Below are 6,704 nucleotides of genomic sequence, written 5' to 3' on the forward strand. Positions count from 1 at the left end.
CTAGATGGACCTTTATTGGCAAAGTAATGTTGCTGCTGCTGCTGCCGCTAAGTCGCTTCAGTCGTGTCTGACTCTGTGCGACCCCATAGATGGCAGCCCACCAGGCTCCCCCGTCCCTGGGATTCTTCAGGCAAGAACACTGGAGTGGGTTGCCATTTCCTTCTCCAATGCATGAAAGTGAAAAGTGAAAGTGAAGTCGTTCAGTCGTGTCCAACTCTTAGCAACCCCATGGACTGCAGCCCACCAGGCTCCTCCGTCCATGGGATTTTCCAGGCAAGAGTACTGGAGTGGGGTGCCATTGGCCTCCCTTAATCTACTACATTTCCCAAGTTCAAGTTCTCTCCCCTTTCTACCTTTTCTGCTCTTTTTTTGCATAAACTGTATTTAGAGTTTTGATCTTTTCCAAGGCTAGTGACATGTAATACAATGCAGCAGCTTCCTGTTAGCCATACCACTATGAGAATAAAAAACTGATACACTTACAATGATCCTGTACCCTTACAATCATTCTGTTTTTCACCTTTTCAGTACATTATTCAACAAGTTACATGAGAGTTTCAACTTCATTATAAAATAAGCTTTGTGTTGGATGATTTTTCTCATTCTTGTTGTTGTTATTCAGTCACTAAGTCATGTCCAACTCTTTGCAACCCCATAACCGCAGGCTAATGTCAGTGTTCTAGGCTGGGCTAAGCTGTGAGGTTCAGTAGGTAGATTAGATACATTTTTCACTTACAGTATTTTCAGCTTATGATGGGCTTATTGGGATGTAAACAAATCCATCTTCTTGATGAAGATCTGTAGCTGGGTTTGAACCTGTTATTCTGCTTATATTACTTTCAGAAATTAGTACTAAACACCACATCATTGTGTACCATTTCCAGTGGACATTGTCTTATCCTCGTCTTACTCCATCTCACACTCAATCTGGCATTCTCTCCTTATTAAAATCCGGTCCTGGTTTGGTTCCTAGGATGCCACATTGTCACCCTTCCTCCTACCATTCAGGCCACTTCCCCTCAGTCTCCTTTCCTGACTCCTTATCTTCTGCCTGCTTTCCAAATATTGTCATTTCTCAGGGCTCAGCCCAAGGGTATCTCAACTCTCTCCTGAAAATCACTCATTTAATCCTAACAGGTGAAAATACATATAAATGCAAAAGAATCCCATATTTATGGCTCCAGATTCAAATATCCAACTGTCAACTTGAGATCTCTATTTGCCATGCATGCAATATTAAACCTCACATGTCTGAGGTAGAACTCAGTTTCCAGACAAACTATTCTTTCAGCTATTCCCATCTACCTAGATATTCAAGCCTAAAACTAATTGGAATGTTCTCCATAATTTCTCTCTCCCCCTTAACCTCTATCCATATTAAATTCAACAGCAGGTCCTCTAGAGCCTACCTTCAAAATATGTCTTGAATCCATGTACGTGTTGTCAAATACTACCAACCTAGTCCAAGCTGCCACTATATTTCATCTGTAACATTACAATAGGTCCCTTTTACAGCTTTTTCTCTCTCCAATCCATTTCCCACACAGTTACAAGAAAAAATCATCCAGGAAGATGATATTTAGCAATCTGAATAACACACCCACAACTCTCTACCTACACTTCCAACCTCGCCTATGCCACTCTCCTCACTTGTGAACTATGATCACATGAACTTTTCATTTCCTAGAGCAAATCATGGTCTCTCCTGTCTGGAAGTTCCACAGTGATCTTTATAAATCATAAACATTGAGCAAGGCCGAGAGAGGAAGCCATTTGTTGAGTGGAAAGAGCATATTGATGTATTAGTTATCTACTGCTGCTAAGTCACTTTAGTCCTGTCCGACTCTGTGCAACCCCAAAGACGGCAGCCCACCAGGCTCCCCGTCCCTGGGATTCTCCAGTTATCTACTACTACATGACAAATGTCCCCAGTGTCATTCTGTCTAAAGTGAGACATAGACTAAACTAAGATGTCTAAAGTAAGTCTCATTCTATCTAAAGGAAGATGGACACTCCCATCCAGTGACCAGGATCTTTAACTGATTAGTTTCTTATTATCTTACATATTTTAGATTGAATATCTCTAATTTCCTAACCAGACTTCAGATCTCTTACTCTTTCTTTTTAAAAGTTCTTTACAATCTTCCTTGATGGTTCAGATCATAAAAAAAAAATCTCCCTGCAGTGAAGAAGACCCCACATTCGATCCCTGGGTCAGGAAGAGCCCCTGGAGAAAGGAATGGCTACCCACTCCAGTATTCTTGCCTGGAGAAACCCATGGACAGAGCAGCCTGGTGGGCTACAGTCCATGGGGTCGCAAAGATTCAGACATGAGAGACTAACACTTCCACTTTCACTTCACTTATGGTCTGTTGCCTCTCTACCCCTTGTTGTTTAGTCACTAATTCATGTCCATCTCTTTGCAACCCCATGGACTGAAGGATGCCAGGCTTACCTGTCCTTCACTGTCTACTGGAGTTTGTTCAAATTCATGTCCATTGAGTCAGTGATGCCATCCAACCATCTCATCTTCTGTCACCCACTACTCCTCCTGCCTTCAATCTTCCCCAGCATCAGGGTCTTTTCCAATGAGTCGATTTTTTGCAATAGGTGGCCAAAGAATTGAAGCTTCAACTTCAGCATCAGTCCTTTAAATGAATATTCAGGTGTTGATTTCCTTTTAGATTGACTGTTTGATCTCCTTGCAATCCAAGGGACTCTCAAGAGTCTTATCCAACACCACAATTCAAAAGCATCAGTTCTTCTATATTCAGCCTTCCTTATAGTCCAACTCTCACATCCATACTAGACTGTAAAACTCATAGCAAACCACCACGTTGCCTCTATTCTCCACTTTAAGCCCAAGTGCTTAGAACAGTGCTGTGCATGTATTAAAACTTTTTTAATATTTGTTGAATTAACAATAACAATAAAGCTATAAGAAGTTCATAGAAACAAAAATATTCAGTTTAAGAACTACAAAACCAAAATACCTCTATAAGCAAACTGGTCATTCTTGGCAAAGTGTACATATGTTATCAGTATGCCTTGCATAATGACAACCGTATATGCAAGACAGCAAAAGAGACACAGATGTAAAGAACAGACTTTTGGACTCTGTGGGAGAAGGCAAGGGTGGGATGATTTGAGAGAATAACATTGAAACATGTATTTTGCTATATGTGAAATAGATGACCAGTCCAAGTTTGATGCATAAAACAGGGCACTCAAAGCCAGTGCACTGGGACAACACAGGGGATGGGGTGGGGAAGGATGTGGGAGGGGGGTTCAGGATGGGGGGACACATGTACACCCATGGCTGATTCATGTCAATATATGGCAAAACCCACAATATTGTAAAGTAATTAGCCTCTAATTAAAATAAACAAATTAATTTTTAAAAAAGAAGCTTATGAAACAAAATTATTCAAAATTACTACAGTCCCATTGCCACCAGACACAGATTCATGAATGTGTGGGTGCAAGGTTATGTTCCTTTCTTAAAATCCCTTTTCTACAATTCTAATTTCTGTTTTCAGCACCTTCTGATTTAAATTAAGTTGGATCTCTCCCTTCAAACACTCTCAATTTCTCTTAGAGAATTTGACCTTAAAAGACCACGTATCAGAAGCCTTAAAATGTCAGCATTTCCCCAGATACAGCAGCTTCCTTGTCTCATTTCTATAACCACTAAATTAAATGATAAATGAAAGATATTCTAAGGTTGCAGGGGTGGGGGAAACTATCAGAAGTCTTATTTGTAAAGCAGAATTGACGTTAAAAAAAAAAAAAAAACAGTGGAATGAGACACATTTTGTGGGCATCAGAAGCCACAGGTGAATCCTGCCAAAAAGTCAAAAAAAAGCTTCTCAAGGGTAACCACTTTCAATCTATTTTGTTTCTTTTTATTACTCTTCCCAGGTAACACAAAACTTCAACTGATATAAACCATTTTTACATATGCAGCTTGTAATACAGCCTATTTATATTCTTGTTTTATTTGACTCAATTTCTCTCCTATAATTCTCTTGGTATTAAAAGTCCTTTTGGGAGAACAAGATGGCAGAGGAGTAGGTGGATGTGGAGTGCATCTCTCCCCATGGATATGTCAGGAATACACCTTCAGACACAGAAGTACATGCAGAACACCAGCAGAGAGCACACAAGAGTACCTGACCAGTGGAAAAGAATATACAGAATCATGCAAAATTTGAGATCAAGTCCTGAGCCTTTGGAGTGGGAGCACTGACTCCAAGATGCTATATTACCAGAGAACTAACCCTAGGTAGTATCAAATAATGAGAACTCGCACGAAGGAAACCACTTGAATACAAGACTTGGCGTCACCCAACCAACAGTAGTACCCTGTGCAGGATGCCTCATCTAAACAACAAACAAAACAAAAATACAAAACCAAACATCAGCAGAGAGGATAAACCTCAATCAGCCTTGCCCATCAGAGGAAAAACAAATAAAAATCAGCACAAACCCCACCCTATACAAAGCTTACACAAACCACTGAGCCAAACTTAGAGGGCAGAAACCAAAAGGAAGAAAGAATTCAACCTTGAAGCCTGGGAAAAGGAGACCTAAAACACAATAAATTTTAAAATAAATAACAAAAAGGCAAAAAAAAAAAAAAAACTATACAAATGAAGTAACAAGCTAGAAACACAGAAGTCCAAATAAATGAAGAGGAAATAGGCAAACTACTTGAAAAAGAATTCAGAATAATGATAGTAAAGATGATAAAAAAAAAAAAACCTTAAAAACAGAATGGAATAAATGCAAAAATCAATTAACAAAGACCTAGAAGAATTAAAGAAAAAACATACAGAGACAAACAACACAATTACTGAAATTAAAAATACTCTATAAAGAATCAATAGCAGAATATCTGAAGCAGAAGAGTGAATCAGTGAGCTGGAAGATAAAATGGTGGAAATAATTTCTGAAGAGCAAAATAAAATAGAATGAAAAGAACTGAGGATAGTCTCAGAGACTTCTGGGACAATATCAAATGCACCAACTTTCAAATTATAGGGGTCCCAGAAGAAGAAGAGAAAAAGAAAGGGTATGAGAAAATTTTTGAAGATATTATAGCTGAAAATTTCCCCAGGATGGAAAAGGAAATAGTCAGTCAAGTTCATGAGGTGCAAAGAGTCCCATACAGGATAACACACCAATACACATGCTAATCAAACTGACAAAGACTAAACACAAAGAAAGAATATTCAAAGCAGCAAAGGGAAAGCAATAAGAAGCATACAAGGAAAACCCCATACATTTAACAGCTGATCTTTCAAAAAAAACTGCAGATCAGAAGGAAATGGCAGGATATATTTAAAGGACTGCAAGATATATATTTAAAGGACTGCAAAATCTACAACCAAGATTACTGTACCTGGCAAGGATCTTATTCAAAATTGATAGAGAAATCAAAAGCTTTTCAGACAAGCCTAAGTTAAGAGAATTCAGTACCACCAAATCACATTTATGACAAATGTTAAAGGGACTTATATAGTCAAGAAATACAAGAGAAGGAAAAAAATCTACAAAAATCAACCCCAAACAGTTAAGAAAATGACAATAGGAACATATATCAATAATTACTTTAAATATAAATGGATTAAATGCTCCAACCAAAAGACACAGACTGGCTGAATGGATACAAAAACAAGACCCATATAAATGCTGTCTACAAGAAACCCATTTCAGACCTACAGACACATATAGACTGAAAGTGAGAGGATGCAAAAATATATGCCATGCAAATGGGAAGCAAAAGAAAACTGTAGTAGCAATCCTCCTATCAGACAAAATAGATCTTAAAATAAAGATTACAAGAGATAGGGAAAGACACTACATAATGATCGAGGGATCAATCCAAGAGGAAGACATAACAACTGTAAATATCTATGCACCCAACATAGGAGCACCTCAATACATAAGACAAGCACTTACAGACATTAAGGGAGAAATTGACAGTAACACAATAATAGTAGGAGACTTTAACACCCCACTCACACCAATGGACAGATCATCAAAACAGAAAATTAATAAGGAAACACACGTCTTAAATGACACATTAAATGAGATGGGTCTCATTGATATCTTCAGGATATTCCATCCAAGTGCAGAATACACTTTTCAAGTGCACATGGAACATTCTAAAGGATAGACCACATCTTGGGTCACAAATCAAACCTCAGTAAATTTAAGAAAATTGAAATCACATCTTCTCTGACCACAACGTTATGAGACTAGGTATCAATTACAAGAAAAAAAAAAAACTGTAAAAAACACAAGCACATTGGGGATTAAACAACATGTTACTAAATAACAAACAGGCTACTGAAGAAATCAAAAGGGAAATCAAAAAATTTCTGGAAACAACCATGAAAACACAACAACTCAAAACCTATCAGATCAGATCAGATCAGTCTCAGTCGTGTCCAACTCTTTGCAACCCCATGAATCTCAGCAAGCCAGGCCTTCCTGTCCATCACCAACTCCCGGAGTTCACCCAGACTCACGTCCATTGAGTCAGTGATGCCATCCAGCCATCTCATCCTCTGTCGTCCACTTCTCCTCCTGCCCCCAATCCCTCCCAGCATCAGAGTCCTTTCCAATGAGTCAACTCTTCGCATGACATGGCCAAAGGATTGGAGTTTCAGCTTTAGCATCATTCCTTCCAAAGAAAT

The sequence above is a fragment of the Bison bison genome, unplaced genomic scaffold (assembly GCF_000754665.1).
Source record: "Bison bison bison isolate TAMUID 2011002044 unplaced genomic scaffold, Bison_UMD1.0 scf7180017864270, whole genome shotgun sequence".
In the NCBI taxonomy this organism is placed as follows: Eukaryota; Metazoa; Chordata; class Mammalia; order Artiodactyla; family Bovidae; genus Bison; species Bison bison.